Genomic DNA, 16,785 nt, shown 5'->3' with positions numbered 1-16,785 from the left:
AAAAAATATACTTCTTTCTCTCTCTCTCTTTTTTTCTTTGTCATTCTCATCTTTCAGCCTGCGATTTACAGTAGCATGGCCTATTCTACCCCTTTCCAAAATGCACTGAAAAAGAGCCATCTGTAGGTTCCCTCTGTTGAGGTATTTCCAAAAGACCTTGCAAAGTGACATTAATTGTTTTGACTGCATGCACCTATTCGTTATTACACACTGCTGCCCAACTCTCTTGCCTCGTTTTTTTTTTTTTCCTTCAAGTAATAATCTTGCACTATACTCAAATATTTGTGTACAATCAGCTCAGAGGGAGTCAGCAGAGAAGCCTTCCTGCCATCAGGGCCCTAAAAGCAGAGATGTTCTGAAGTCATTTCAGTGTAGGGAACACATTTCATACTTATCAGGCGATTTCTTGTGTACAGATGGGACCTACCCATACCACATTATTGAAATTAGCTCCTCTCCAGATTCCTTCCATTGTAGCCTGGGTTGGCTGTAGAAGATTTAAGCACATCACCTTCAGCATTATCTTTGCCGATGTATAAGTTGTTGACTGCACGAGCTAGGATGCTGCACGTTTCTTTCTCCAGCAAAGCCATGAAAATCTGATGGACTTCCTGGGCAATATTAAATCACAAGCAAAAGCTTTATAAAAGCTACTTCAGAACACTATCAAATTATTAGGTTTTTTTTTTTTTTCATAATACAGATGGGGTCTCATTTTATTGAAAGAAAAAGAGAGAGTGAGAGTGTTTTTTCCAGCCCTCTTGGGAATTATTTTATTGAAAATATCAAAACTGGGAAGATTTCTCCAGTGCCAGGGGTCAGAATCTTTGACTAGTTTGTTGTAATGTGAACATATAAAAATTCACTCAGTGCTCATTCTCTGCCTTTTATTTAATGTACAATCCAGGTAGTTCCACTTTGATTCTTTCCATTACTGTCCCTAGCACTGAACATTTGCCTTGAGTGTTTTAAATTTCTTTCATGAATTCTGAAGAAGGGAAAACTTCAGGAAAATTGCCATTGGCCTAACAGGTATTGATGTACTATTACCAATAAAACAAATTTTTGTTATTCCTACTGACACTGAATAAACAAGTACTGTATATTTCTTCTGGGAAGCTCTAACTTGAAGTATTCTTCACTGTAATATCTCCACTTAAAAATAGCATTTTCTTACTAGTTCCCTGTGAATCATATCTGCACACCTTAATGAGTAAGTGTTTAATATTTTAATTTCTATTAATACAGAATAGTAAATGCTGCTGGAAGCCAGTTGAAGCAAGAACTATGACAAGCAGCTAAGTTACGTTTCTCCCTGTGCATCATTGTCATCGTCACCATGTACTATCAATATAAGGACCAGCGAACTCATAATTTCAAAGGAATTGGGTTTTTCAATGATTGTTGAGGGCAGAGTTGTCATGCAGGCCCTTTATTGTGACAATGATTTGTAAGAAGAAAATAAATCAACTCAATTCTCTCATCACCAGTGACATTTCCTTTGGACTGGCAGTTAAAATATTTTTTTGCTTATAATAGATTACTGGTAATCTCTAAAGTCAGGTAAAGGTGACAAATATGGAACCCCTGTGGATATATATGTTAGTCATCTTTTAGCATAAACCTGGGCTGTAAAGCGAGATCACCAAACACAGCCTCGTTACCTCAACTTTTTTGCCCTTTTCCTATAAAAGGAGGCAAGTTCACCTGAGTTGTGTACTTAAAACCTGTGAAGGTTTGTGTTCAGGTCTGAATTAGGCAGTGTCTCTGACAGGCAAGTGAAAATCCTCATTTGGAACAACTCTGCCGTATGAAAGCTTGGCTCTTCTGCAGGTTGGCATTGCTTGTTTTAGGCTATGTTGGCCAGTATTAAAATGCCTTTAAATTCCCTCAAAATGACAGCTAAGGAAAGTATTGTGTTGGTGTTTTGAGGCAGATCTTAAAAGAGGGACTGCTTTTGTCTGAGATCATACATAGCAACATGTACAAGTGCTTCTTGTGTTCTTTGTCAAGGGGTTATGAAGGCTCTATCCATGCAGCTGGGAATGCAGGAATATTGCTGATGCAAAGAGGAACATGTTCTGCAGGGCTGCAGTATGCACCTCCGTGATCTAAGATGAGAAAAACATGCCATCGGGATGTCTTTGATTGCTTTAACCTTTCTGCCCTCCACACTGAGGCAGCCCCTGGAGCGGCTTTCTTGCTTCCAGCCAAGATTCCAGCCTCTTTCCAAATATCCCATTTTAAGTAAGCAGGTGGCTGAAGTTTTCCTGAGTCCAGGGACATCTTACCTCAGGCATGGTGTAAGCCACAACAAAACAAAGGAAAAAAACCCAACAGAAAACCAGTGTGAACTCAGGCCAGTGCTTGTGTCTCCGTTTCCAACTATGCAATCCATATTCTGTGAATAAATTCATTTCTGCGTGTTTAATCTGACACCTTTTGCAAGCAATACACTCACTCAAAACACCAGCAATGAATAAACACTACCAGCCTCTTGTAGATATTTGATTGGGTAGCTAATTCACAAATGATTGACTACCCAAGTAGTGAGAGCATATGGAGGCTCTGTGAGCGACTGTCAACACAAGGAAAGTAGTCAGGGAAGCCAATTGTTAAGAACTGAAAACAATAGCGAACAAGAAAGTCCTTGAAGGAATGTGGCACTGGGTCTGCTCGAAGCATGAATTTATGAAAACGCGTGGCCAAAACAAAAGAAGATGGCAGCATCATTTCCTATATATGCTCCTTGTTGTTGGTTATTATTATTCCAATTTTTGACACTTGAATGAAATGTGGTATAATTGGGCTTCATAGCTGCTGCTTCAGGCGACATCAATTGCCTTTTTTAAAAATGATGATGGCGTTGAGGGAGACTCTTTTTTTCCTTTTATGTTTTGAAGCTGCCGTACTCTCAGCACCACTCGTACAATACACGAAAGGGGCATTGTACTCTTGGGAGGGTCTGCAGGGCTGGGGACTGATCCCATGAAGAAATATGAGATGGAGAAGAAAAGTAAACATACTGTAGGATGTTACGCTAAAGCTAATCCCAAGATATCCCTTCTTCTTTTTCCTCTCTGGGTTTTCCTTACCGATAGCTCAAGCATTTCACTTCCTTCCTTGTAGCATGGAGAGTGTATAACATCACAGGTGCATGCAAGAAAACTCCATTCCCTGCCTTCCTTTGCTTTGATTCAGTAATCAATTCTGTCAAGTTTGAAGGACCTTAAGCTGTCATGAAAGGAAAATCATTCCTTAAACTGTGTTTATTTCTGCTACAAAAAAACACCTCTGCATCTTTTGTTTGTATTGATAGGTATACTGCAGGATTTGGTTGGCTTATTTTGACTTGGGGAGTAAATAAGATGAGAAGCATTATGTTTTTCAAAGTTGGATTCAGCAGGGAAAGGGAAGATGTATTCATCATTCTGCTTTTGCTTTGAGAGCAATTCTTTAGGAGGTAGAACAAATCTTTAAAAAATAATGCTGAAAATACTCTAATGACTAAGAAGACTGAATGAACCTATTGTGGCTGAATCCTTTGCAGGGGATAGATCCTACTGGGTATGTTTTAAGTATCACATCATGCCCCTCATTTCTGCTCCTCCTCAAATCCACCAGTACAAGGCTGGTTAAGCCCCAGGATGGAGTAGCATTTCATTTCAGTGTCCCCAAGGGAACTTCTACCCCCTGAGGCTGCTGGGGTGCCCTCCCCCTACAGCCTGTCCCCTTGGCTGTGTCCCCAGCATTAGGGTTTGGGTGGTGATACAGAGCCAGAAGCTGCAGAGAATTTTTTGGCTACAGTAGGGGAAGCCTTTGCATTGCCTGAATGACAGGTAGAACTGGCACTGGAGGAGAGAAGGGAATTTAGTTGAGCCATGTCCGTATAGCTTTAAAAACAAAATATTTGCATATCTTGAAGGCAGTTTCCCTTCAGACAGACCCAAATGAAGGGTCTGGATCCAAACACCCCCAAATGAAGGACCATCTGTACTGTAGCTCTGTTGTAGCTGCTTCACAGAAAAACTGCCAAAGGATGCGCAGGATGTAGCCCTTCTGCCAGGTGCTGTCAGCAGCAGTGGATGCTGGGTTCAGATGTCAGGAGGTTGCTCCTAAAGTTAACAAACACACATACTTGTGCAGATCCCCAGGCGAGTGAAATGGCTCCCCTTGGTGCTCTCAGGCAGCAAACTTTCCTCTTTTGCTAAGGCCTAAGTTTGTGCATAAAGCAAAGAAAATGCTGCTGAGAAAAAAGAAGTATAAATGGGGAAACACAACCACAATAACAGAAAAGTCAGTTTATAATGTTACAGCTTGTAAACAAGATGTATGTAAACTCCTCCTCCATGCACGCACACATATGTGCACACTGTATTTTGGGCAGCAATCCTTTTCCTCACTTCTCTTACCCTCTGGCAGGAGTGTTCAGTGCATATTGTCGCTTTAATGTTTCTTTTTGCTCCTCGCCAGCCCTTTCCCCCAGGCACCCCACCAGGAGTTGTTGATGTTGACTAGTAGAGATGCTGTTTCTCTACCACAGGGTTAGACTCATGTTTTCCTGCTCTTACTCTGTCATACAGATGCCAGGGATAGGAGTGCTGGTAGAGACATGTTTTCCCCTTCTCCTAGCATCTCCTTCTGACTTTTCATTCTCACCAAAATGCCAGACTTTGATTACTTTAAAGGCTCTGCCAGCCAGTAAAACCCATTTCTTCTTCCTCTTCTTATTAGTGAGATGTCAAGCAGAGGATCCCCCGTGACAGCCAGCACTACTGCCAGGACCTGATGCAGAGCTGGGGGCTGCCTGCGGGTGCCAAGCTGTAGCAGAGTGAGCAGAGTCTGGGGCGCTCATGTTGGCAGGTAACCCTTGGAACTTCATTGCCTAAAGACATAAATTTCAGTGCGATTCTTAGGTGTAGGTATTTAACTACTAATGATTTAGGATCTTGAACAATTTTAAAATACTCTTTTTAATGAAATCTTTGCAGTTAACCTTTAACTGCTTCCAGTTCACAGAATCCTTTACAAGAAAGGGCAGGAAATCAATACCTCTAAAAAGCAAAAGCAAGAGCCCTTGCATCAGCGTGTGCCATATCATACTGGTGTGCCAGTACAAGCAATTGCCTAGAGCAAGCAGGAGGTGACACAGAAGAGCCATCCCTCTGCCTGGGTTACTTTTGCATTACAATCTGGCTCATAAGCAATCCTGTAAGGAAAAGGGAGGATGAAGGTTGGTTTCATCACCAAGCCATTATCAGGGGAACCTGGGGCAAGTGATGTTTGTCCATACAGGAATCCCTAAATCCATTGATTTCTGAGAGCTCATTAGTGTGAGCAAGCAAGATTTTGACCTGCTTTTGGTGTTGTACTGGTCCTGGAAATTGTTGTTACTTTTGTGACTACTACAAGTACTATAAAACAGGAAGATGCTTAAAATTAAGCTAGCTGCTTATCAACCTCAATTTCTATGCAAACAAATAAAACCCCCACACCCCTATACACCCCCTGTTCAGTGAGCTTTCCTGCTTTCCTTTGTTCAGCTTTTCCATGCTTTTGTCTTAGATGTTAGAAGGTTGGACACAAGGTCATTCACTAACCATTTCATGTGGATACAGCAAGTCAGTTCAGGTCTTCTCCCCCTCCCCTCAATTCATCTGAAATATCTGCTGTGCAGTAATGGGCCTGAAAACACAGTCATCGTGGTAAAAAAATAAAAAAATGCTGCAGTTCCACAGGAGTGCTGGGAAAGGATGTCCCCAATGGGTGTCTGTGCAACTCAGGCTGGGTTGTTTGGATGTTACATATTACTTAGGCAGTAGATTAGCATGAGTTTGAACCCTTTTAAGCAGAAGCTGGGAAGGGGTTAGAAATAGTTCTGTCATCAGTGACTACAGGAACTTCTGTTCAGCCTTTGCTGCTTCTTAAGGCCTAGGACATACTTCTTCTGGACCACAGGGAAGGGCAGTTCAGGGAGGGTATTATTCACAGGTGTCAAAAATGCCAAGCATGTGTCACTTGCTGGTAGCAGTTATTGTGGTGGCAGGGCTCTACCCAAATATTGCCATGGATATGGACTGTGATCTCCTGTGAGTTTTTCTGCCCAGATTCTGGAACTGACTCCTCTGTGTCTTAAACAATTATTGAAATCTATATGCTCACTTTTCCTGTCTGTAAAAATGGGCTGACTCCCCTCACTAGCATATTTGGAGAAAAAATTAATAATGTCAGGCACTCAAGAGGAGAAGTTTTTCAACGTATATTTGCTCTGCAAAACTGCTCAATATTGTTATTATTTATTATTCTATGGACTCATCACTCTCAGCTCTCTTCTGCCAGAAGCTGCTTTGAAAGATGGATAAGTTGCACAAAAATTATTTTCCTTCAGTTTTCTTTGTGAGAAGGTTTTAAATATGGTGTGGGGAGGGGTGTTTTTGTGAGGGAGGGCAAGGAAGACAAGCTGCTATAATGAAATGGGTTTGAAAAGGTGGAACCAGGGAAAAATAACTTCTAACCTAAAGTTCAGACTGTTGTATTACCAAATTTTTACTCAGATAAAAGGCACAAATACATAAGAGTATAAACAATCCTTTTACTACCTGCAGATATATTTATAACATCTCGGTTTTCTCTCTGTGCTGTCTCGCCCTCCACACTGATATGGCAGATGTAAAAGGCAGGGATAGATGTGAATAGCCCTAATTACTGTTTGTGAATTCTGTGTTTGATGTAGCTGATAGATACCAACGTTGCTCCTGTCTCAATCTCTACTTCCAGTGACTTTCCATCTGGTGCAACTCGTGCTGTATGCTCCCTCAGGTTTATGTGAAAACTCCTGTGAAAGCAGAGTCATTGATTTTTGTAGCTTTAGTGCCAGAGCAATTTTAGATGGCACAAGGCTGATTTCCTTGACTTTCGCTTTCCTGCTCTTGATACTTCTGTGTCAAACTCAACACCCTTCCCAACACTATCCTCCTCCTCATAATAACAAAGTACTCAGCACCTCCTCCTCCTCACTAGTGCTGTCAGCAGGAGTGGTGGAAGGGTGCTACAGGCGACTGTGTTTGTTTTGACAGTGCCAACTTTCAGAAGAATCTGCTGAGTTAGTGGGAGGTCTCTATGTGTTTGTGTTTCTAAACATAATTGTTTAATCCCGTTTTGGGGATATTTCATCACTGCGCATCTCTTGTGCAATGGGAGTGGTAAGTTACAGCCTGGACTTCAGATCCCTCCTGTTACGATAGCCATCATTGTGAAGAATTTGATCTGCTGCAGCTCTCTCATCTCATAGACAGCTAATGACATGGAGGGACTTTTCCAGGTCTTCCAATTAGTCTGTGATAATGGAATAAGTAGTGGGGAGATTATTTTTCCGTGCTATTGTAAAAAGTCTGCTGAAGGCTCCATTTTGATTTTATGTATATGACCATTTATCACAGTAAAACGTCTAAGTTAATATGCATGACCAAATCAGTGAGATCAGGGCCATTTGGGTTGCCAGCAATGGTGTTTGCAAACACACTGAAAGGCCAAAGTGATTTCGCCTGAGTTAAAGGATATCGTTATAGACAGATTCTCACATTTTGTCTTTAAAGTGTCAGTGACACAAGGTGCCATGATTTATGACGTGGCACTGGAATCCCTGATTCCAGTCTTACACTGCTTATGTGCAGAAGATGATGTGCAAAGTGTTTTTCCCAAGCATTTTATAAAACATAGTAGGCAGGGAGTGGACTATCAGAGACTGAAGTTCAGACATTGGGACTGCCTGCTCACAGAAAGCATGTTAAATCATTGTGTTAGTCTTCCAACCTCTCTCTCATTCCACTTACGGGGCTTATCCCTCTTCTCTGACTACATAGGGAGATCAGAGTCCTAACCCTGTTCCTCTGAATGGTGTCAGTTACATGCATAGAGCAAATGCCTTCAGCAAAATCTCTGTGGCAAAGGAAACCATTTACATATAGTGAGTAAGGCTATTTAGGTAGGTGCCAACCTGAAAGCTCCTTATGTCTGAGCTCTTTGAGGACTCAGACCTTGCAAGATACCAAATATAAGTGGATAAATGGCTTTTGCTTGTGTAAGTCCAGTGGCCCCTTCATACAGGTGGTAGAAGAAGTCTGGGAAAAATGGAGACTCTGCCCAAACTCTTTTGAAATAAAATCCTGCATTTTAATCAGTGAATTTTCTGCATTTATCTGCATGCTATTGTTTCTTTTTATTTTGCAGCATGCCTGCTCAATTCATGAGACATTTTTGTTTCGTTTCCACAATGTGGAATAGGCAGTGAACTTAGCTTTAGAGCTATAAGACTTTTTCTTCCCCACCCCAAAAAAATCCCACCTGCTCTCTCTTTATATATTACCACCCTGCCTATGGCTGAGATAGGGATGTAGGGAGACAGAAAGTGTGTTTGTGAGTGTGTTGTTCATGCTTATATTCAAATGAACATGACATTATCTTTGAACTTAAAACCACTTCTTTGAATAAGTACGTTTCTTACATGGCACAACAGTGTGCCACAGCTTATAGCAAAAATACATCTGTAGAGGGAACTTAAGTTTAGCCTGTGGGGACTGAAACTGCCTGTTTATCAGTTTGTGCTTACAGGAATGAACCCTGCAGTGGTCCTTCCCAAAAATAAAACTAAGGCATTTGCTGCTCAGGGAGTTGCGGGCAGTTCTGCATGCAAGGGGGCTAGGGAGGGGGAGGACTTCCAAAGGGAAAGGCTGCAGCTCAAAATTCAGTATTACTGGGGCACAGCTCTGCACCCAGGCAGTGCAAAGGGTGTGTGATGTGAGGGGTTCACCGGTTCTTCCTTCCTGAAGTTTGATGGCAATTGAGTCTGTTCTAGTTTCAAGCCGGGACTATTCTCCCTCCTGACATCCCCACTCCTGTGCATTTGACAGTTTGTGGTCTGATCATCTGTATGAACTCCTCAGAGACAACCATACACGTTGAGCCAGAGGACATATATCTTTTGCTCTCTCCTTTTGTGCACTGAAAGGATATTATTTTGAAAGTCACACTATACAACAGCCATTTCAGAGGGTGACTTTTAGCTCCTCTGCAAACAGAAGAGAGCTTTGCATGCAATTTAATATAAAACAAGGTTATGTCTTTAATTAAATTATTTAATCCAATTTTTTTCAGAAAAAAGTCTTTTTTATGAGTTTAGAAACAAGGAGGCAAAAATTCTGGGGTTTTGTTTTTTTCAGTCTTGAATTTCTTCAGTCTCCTTGCATTGCTCATTTAAGTGCTCTGTGTTTATGCTTCTCGTCTGTGGAAAGGGGATAGCGCTTATTTGTCTATAAGGTTTTGGGTATGTGATGTAGTCTTATTTAAAAATTATTCTGTGCACTGCCAGTTGTAAGAATGAAATGTAAGCCCCAAATATCTCTGTATTATTAATTTTGGCATTAGCAAGACATCTAATTTTTACAGCTGAAGATGGCTTCTCCTTTTTAACACTAGTCCTTCCCATTTCACAAGGTGAGCTGCGTTACGCTCTCTGAGGGAAATGGCCTGGAATTCACAAACCAGAGTTGCATGGCAAAAAAAGGGACAGAGAAATTAGGAAGAATGGCCAATAAGCCAGGCATATGCACTGCATTTTTCTTTCACATTTCAGTCATGAGTCACACTGTGGTCCTCCTTTCCAGATGAGCTGACCGAGGCAGAAAGAGGAAAAGTAACTCCGATCACATAATAAGCTAGAACTTGAACAGGAATCCAATTAGCTCTTTTGTTTTAACGTTAAACTACGTTGCCTTGACCTCAGCCCACAGGTAGTGTTAACGTCCATGGCTATTGTCAGGCAGTTGTATGAATGTGTTACAAAATTAAATAATGTGGCATTGTGCTGTATGACTAGCACTTACGCACTAAATTATCACAGCTCTCCCTGACCTTGGCAGCATCACAGGGTTCATATTTTCAGAAAGATGAATTGTTCTCAGAACAATTTCTTCAATGTTTTAAACACACACACTTTTCTTTAACCTTATGGATACACAGTTTTTACTTTCTTGTACTGTTATGATTTGAAAAACACCAGTCCCAATACAATGCCAACTGAAGTCAATAAAAGGGCTTCTACTGACTTCTGTGCTCTGGTACTTTATACTCAAATGAAACTATAGGATTTGGGCCTAAAATAGGAGAAAAAGATGAAATGTAAAGCTTTATGGACTTGAAAATAAAATCTTCTAACCATGTTTTCAAATTCTTGGCCACTCTTTTCTAGGCACTAAGAGCAGCAGGGCGGGACACTGATTCTCTTTCAAGGCTCAGCATCCACTTGCTAACTTGTAGTATTTGTGTAATCTTCTCAAGATTTGCTCATAGTTCGTAGTACACTATGAAGAGTTCAGAGCAGGAACAAAGGATCAGTTTGCATATTTTTTAACATGAATATTAAGGCCATATTCAGGGAGTTATAAAGTCACTAGAGAGAAGCAGAGCCTCCTTGTCTATACTGCCTGCTACTGACAGCTGCTGATGGTTTTGCTCCCCGGGCAATACAGTAAGCCAAACTTAGCACTGGGCAATTTGAACTAGCCATTGCTCTCTTTAATTTAGACAGCAGGGCAGAAGATGACCTCTGCTTTTCAGACCATGTGTTGGGTTCCTATACAGTACTCAGTGTTTCTTCTTGTGAGAGTTTTGTTACAAGCAGCAGGTACAGAGGCCATACGTGCATCACGAGTGTCAACATTTCCAGAGTAAAACTTCTTATCAGGTATTACCATGACTCAAGCAGTCTCCATGGACTATACTGCAGCTAAGGGCTCTAGTTTACATTGCATGCTTGTGGCAAGTATGGCTTAGCTCTGTTGTATAACGTACAGAATAGTGACTTCAGCCTGTTCTGATGACTTACGTTGTCCACATTCAAAATTGCCTTGTACTAGACCTCTACTGTTTTGGCAAGCCATATTCTGAGAGAAAATAATTTGCAGACCAGCTGCACCTTTGGTCTCTGGGTTCCTGTATGTTCCCACTTATCGAAGGGACTGGTCATGGCATAGGGAGTTTTTCAATGCTGTGTCCCCTGTTCATGCGTAAACCCACCTGAAATGTCCATTCATAAGGCACATAGGTGCTAAGGAATCAAAAGTATTGTAGTATTTTTAATCAGGATTACAATAAAAATGCCATGCTATGCACAGTTCTTGTCTCTGCATCTCAAGAAGGACATAATGCAGTTAGAAATGGTCCAGAGAAAGGTAAATAATGCAGTTAAAGGGATGGAGCGCTTGCATTTATGAGGAGAAGCTAGAGAAGCTGGGACTCCTCTGTTTGGAGAAGGCTGAGAAGGGGAAAGGACTGAGTTTTACAAAGCTAGTGGATGATAAGGTGAAAGCAGAAGGACAATCCATCAAATCCTGCAGTATGAGAGCTAGGAGGCACTCTATATTTGGTAAGAGGTTGTCTGAAAACAGATAAAAGGAGGGAACTTATTTACAAAGCTGTTAGTGAACTGGGATGCAATGACAGTTGTGGGAGCACACAGTATCAACAAAAGGGGATTAGGCAAATTCACAGATAATTGATACATAACCTGATACCGAGGGGGATAGGCACAGATACCATACCCTGTAATATCCCTGATCCAATAACCACAGGCACTGTGGGAATGTGAGAGGTGTGGATGGCAGGCAGTGGGTAGGCTTGTATGCTCTCTCCTCATCCTAACAAGGTTGCTTTTTAAATCATGTAGTTTGTGGTTTCGGGGCTTTTTTGTTCATTTGTTTTTCACAGACTGCTTATTTAAATTATATAACTTACTGCCACAAGATATAATTGACTCTAAGGGAGGAACAGGTTTAAAAATTACATGACATCAAAGATTCAACATGAATGTAGACAAAGATAATGGTCTATATGCATATATATATATTTATTTGTTTAAATGAAGGGATATCAGCTCTCACAGTGGGTGCATGTGCAAGCAGTAAGATGTGTGTGTTAAGAACCTCAGGTCCCTGCAGGAAGTTACACTGTTATTGTTCATTACAGTGCTTCCTACACATTGCTTTGAAGCATCTCCCGTTGGCCACTGTCAAAACCAGAATGGATCATTGGTCTGACCTAGTGCAGTAATCCCTAGGTTTATATCTTTGTTAATTAAAAACTGCTTTTGACTTGCTGTCTTGTGAATAGAGATAAAAAAGAAGAAATCAAATCATTTAAACAAGTTATTAATTTAACATTAAAAACAAAGGAAAGGAGTGGAGAATACATACTTGTAGCCTTTTCTTGGAGATAGTTTTCCAGTGCAGTGTAACATAAACAGATTAACTGCAGTGTTTATTCAGTGTGAAAAAGCAGTTCCAAGAGCCCCAGGTGCTTGCCAAGTCCATAATTGTACCTCCTTAAATACTTTCATTACTTGGAAGTACAATAAGAGAAGCAGAGACACATGCTTTCTATTTTCTTGTCAACAAAACACCTCCAAGAAATTAAACTCTATTTTCTCTAGAAATTTCCAGCAAGATTTCCCCCCCCCATCTTGAAGAGGAGGGGAAGAATGCCTCAGAGATGATGGCAGAAGAACACCCCCTTGGAGGGATTTCTATGTGCAAAAAGAGGGACTGAATTGAAACAGTGACAGTCACTTCTATTAAAGTTTCATTAAATTGTGGAGACCATTAAAGGCTGTGGCATTTAAACATGGGTCTAGATTCTGTGTCCTACAAACATAACAGCAAATAAAAGAGATGTTGTTTTCTGTAGAGTTTAGCTGTACTGCTGTCCTCACAGCAGAGCTAGACTGAACCAGGGAGTGTCCAGAGATCATTTACTCCCTCACTACACCAGAGCCATCAATCCTCAGGTATACAGCAAAGACACCTCAGAGAACGGCTCCTGTGCTAATGTCCACGCAAGGCTTTAGCCGTCCCTGCAGCTTTGTCTCCACTCTTAGTTCTCTCTGCCCACTGGCTGATCCATGTTGGCCATGGACATGTAACTTCCGTCTTTTGTCCTCTCCCCTGTCTCCTATGCCAGAGAGAATCACAGAATCCTAGAACAGCCTCGGTTGGAAGGGACCTCGGAAGATCATCTGGTCCAACCTTTTGTGGGAAAGGGAGCCTAGCTGAAATTATCTAGCACCCTGTCCTATTGCACCTTGAAAACCTCCGGTGTTGGGGACTCTATCACATCCCTGGGGAGGTTGTTCCAGTGAATGATTGTTCTCACTGTAAAATTTCTTTCTTATATCAAGATGAAACTTCTCCCTGAGCAACTTGTACACATTGCCCCTCGTCTTCTCCATCTGGCTCCCTGTGAAGAGAGAACCTCTGTCCTCCCTGGAGCTGCCCTTTCAGTACTGGAATACTGCAGTGAGGTCCCCCCGAGCCTCCTCTTCCCCAGGGAGAAGAGACCTAACTCCTTCAGTCTTTCTTTCTTTATAGGGCAGGTTCTCCAGCCCTTTGATCATCTTTGTGGTCCTCCTTTGGACCCTCTCCAGCCTGCGTCTTGTTTGAATTGTGGGGACCAGAACTGGACACAAGTACTCCAGGTGTGGCCTGACAAGCACTGAGGGGGACCATCCCATCTCTCTCTCCGCCTTTGCCCCCTTAATGCCCCTGTGGATGCAGCCTGGGATCTGATTTGCCTCGGCTGCTGCAGCGGCACACTGCTGACTGTCTTCAGCCTGTTGTCCACCGGGACCCCTGGGCCCCTCTCAGCGAGGCTGCTCCCCAGCCCCACAGTCCCAGCCTGTACTGGGCCTTTGGTTACCTCGTCCCGGGTGCAGGACCTTGTGCTCCTCTTTGTTAAACTTCATACGCTTCTGGCTAGGCCGCTCTTACAGCCTGCCCAGCTCAAAAAAAAGGGGGGGGGGGGGGCGGGCGGGGACCCTTGTGGGCGCTGCTGCTCCATCCCCCCGGCCTCCCCACAGCCCCCCGCGGGCCCCGGGGCCGGCCCGGCGTCGGGGGGGAGCCGGTTGGGCTGCGGCGGAGCGGGGGGACTCTCGCCGGGGGAGCCCACTGCGCCGAGGAGCCCGGCTGACAGCGGCCTCCCTCGGGGGCTCTTCGGGGCCGCTGGCGTCAGAAGAGCCCCGAGGCGGCGGCCCCGGCCCGCCGGTACACCGCAGCCCCCAGCTCCGCCTCCTCCCCGCCCCCGGCCGCGGTGCCAAGAGCGGGCTGAGCCCGCGGTGAGGCCGCGCAGGTCTGCTGCGCCTGGCCCAGGACGCTGCGGGGGCTGCGAGGCCCTCCGAGATGGTGCCCAGCACTGTCGCTGCCTTGCCATCCTCTTCCTCCCGGCGCCTTTGCCCCCGGGCCAGCCCGAGAAGCTGCCACTCGCCACGGCCTGCAGGGCCTTCAGGAGGACCTGCCGGGTCCTCCTGCCACAGGGGCCACGGCTTCTCCTCCATGGGGACAGCCTGCTGCGCTCTGAGCCTAAGTTACAAAATTTCAGCCAGTTGCTAAAGTATTGAACCCAGAAACTTGGGCTTGTCAGGAGCATGGTATCTTCTGGAGACGCGTAGATTTTATCTTGAAGACATCTGTGATAGCTGGCTCCCATGGCTGATGACCTTACAGCGTTTAAAAATACTGATTCTCTGGGCAGTCCAGCAGTTTAGCCTATAAATGATATGCCTCTTCTCTTTTGGCTTTGCATTCTGTTTCATTAGTTGAGAATAAAGGCAAGAACCTTTCCCAAGGCAGGGGCAAGTGCCTTTCTTCAGCCTTGTCCTAATGTCCTGGTGTAGAGATGTTGTTCTGCCCTCCCCCTCAGCTAAGGGAAGAAATACTAACTCGGAGTGAGATACTAACTTGGAGTGCAGTTGAAGTGTTCCTTCTAAATGCGTAATGGTAAAATTGGGCATCGTTAAATGCCCACAGGTCATCTGCAGATAAGCCTTGGTGTAATCTGATCCTCAGCCCTATCCAGGCCTTATTGTTCAAAGAATATGGGCAGAAGTTTTGCTCTGAGGGTTTTATGTTTGAAGGAATGCCTTAGTCAAACAAAACTCTGTGTTTCTGAGCTTCTCCCTCCCGAATGCCAACCATATGTAGTCTAACCCAGCTCTTTGGGGAAAGGCATGTGGCGGGTGAGATTTCTTCTTCATACCAGTCAAAAAAAAAAAAAAAAAGTTCTGCTTCAGAAATTGCATCTGAACATAAGCGTAACAAGAATTGCTCATCTCACAGTGAGAACAAGCCCGTACAGTTACAAGAAATTTGGTCTTGAGAAAAGCAGTCTGAATATTTTATTTATTCCTCTCATATCCCTTTATGTCTCATCCTTGATTACATATCTAAAAAGAATTTCCCTCATCTTTTTTAAGAGAGGTTGTGTTGTCTCTCTCCAACCAGTTTCATATTGCACTAACCTGTGGTAATGAAAAGCGATGCTTTCTCAGTGCTCAGTGGTAGGTGAAAGAATGATATCCATCCGATGATCCTAGTAAGAATTCAATTGTGTTATTATACGACGCTTGGGGAGATACTGAACAATACGCACCTGAAATCTTAAAATTCCTCCTTTCTCACTGATGGGGGGAGGTCTTTCTCGCAGAGGAACTTGGTTCAGAAGTAGCCCCCCCAGGATAGGCGAGACAGTGAGGTTCCCGGAGTGTGTTTGTAAGGAGACATCTCCCTTCCCTGGTACCCTCGGAGCCTGGCACATTGTGATATGCTCCAGTCACAGACCTGGGAATACAAAGTGTGAGAAGATACTTGCCAATTTTATTTCCCTAAATCCAGCAGCCCTTTTTAATGGCAGAAGAATGTCTGCATTTCCACATCAGTTTAATAGTTTGCCTGTAGATCACATCCCTTCCTATCACAAAGAAATCATTTTATCCTGCTGTGTAATTAATATACATGTACAGTGTGGCAAACATTTTCCTGTAGACTGCCTATTTTGCCTGTAAATTACAGGAAATCCTATACAATACACCTGGGAGCCCTGCAGCTTGAAATTAGAATACAAACCGTCACCAACTCCTCTTGCTTGGCCAGCTTACCAGTCAAATAACTCTTTTTTGTTTGGATGTGTAATACATTCTGATAGTGATGAACTCACTCACTTCTATTCAGCTTAAAATTAATACAGATTTTAATTCCAAATTGAAACCAGTTTATGACTCACAGAATTACTACAAAGGGATGAAACTGCATGGAGTTTTCCAGTAGTGGATTTTGTTCTGATGCACATGCAACATACAAATTTGTAATAAAATCCCTACAGTTTAAGGTATATTGGCAGTAAAATTGATGGCCAAGCCTTAGTTCTGTGTGATGTCACATCTGTATGAGCCCTGAGATAGTATTAAAATAGCAACAGCTGTAACTTGTTGTAGACACATAGACTTTTTAAAGGGAGGCTCCATATTTTCCCTTCCTCACTGCTACTCTGTGAATCTCAGTGACAAAAGAGCCCGCCAGGAAAACGGTAGTGCCGACTGCCGGAGCGTAGTGACCACCAGTCCTTATTAGTTTGGTGCAGACTAATTACAGTGCATTACCTTCATTTCATGTATTTTTGGTATGTGTGGACAGAGGTTTTTCCGCTAGCATGGGTTGCAGAAAATATCTCCAGCCTCTCGATTGTTTATGACCTCCATGCTGCAAAATGCACAGCTTTAGCTCTGCTGTTGAATAAATATTCCAGTTCAGGAAGGGTACAGGAGTTTGGAGAAAAGATAGCTTGTAGCTCTCCAGTACTCTGCGGGCTGCTGATGGCTGTGGTAAAAGCTGCTTCCCCAGAGCGCTCTGCCAGACTTAATCACATCCTTACAGGTGAGAGAGGTAATTCGGTCTCTTTGAAGCT

The 16,785-nt window shown here is 43.2% G+C and overlaps 1 long non-coding RNA gene across 1 annotated transcript in view; it reads left to right on the top strand.

Annotated features, from left to right (window-relative positions):
- Window positions 1-16,785, top strand: part of LOC115345143 — a 337,375-nt gene that overhangs the window by 275,703 nt on the left and 44,887 nt on the right. The window contains exon 3 of the long non-coding RNA XR_003924731.1: window positions 4,735-4,863. This is a non-coding gene — a long non-coding RNA (uncharacterized LOC115345143). The remainder of the gene's footprint in view (window positions 1-4,734; window positions 4,864-16,785) is intronic.

The sequence above is a fragment of the Aquila chrysaetos genome, chromosome 8 (assembly GCF_900496995.4).
Source record: "Aquila chrysaetos chrysaetos chromosome 8, bAquChr1.4, whole genome shotgun sequence".
NCBI lineage: Eukaryota > Metazoa > Chordata > Aves > Accipitriformes > Accipitridae > Aquila > Aquila chrysaetos.
This window is presented reverse-complemented; position numbering and strand designations above follow the sequence as displayed.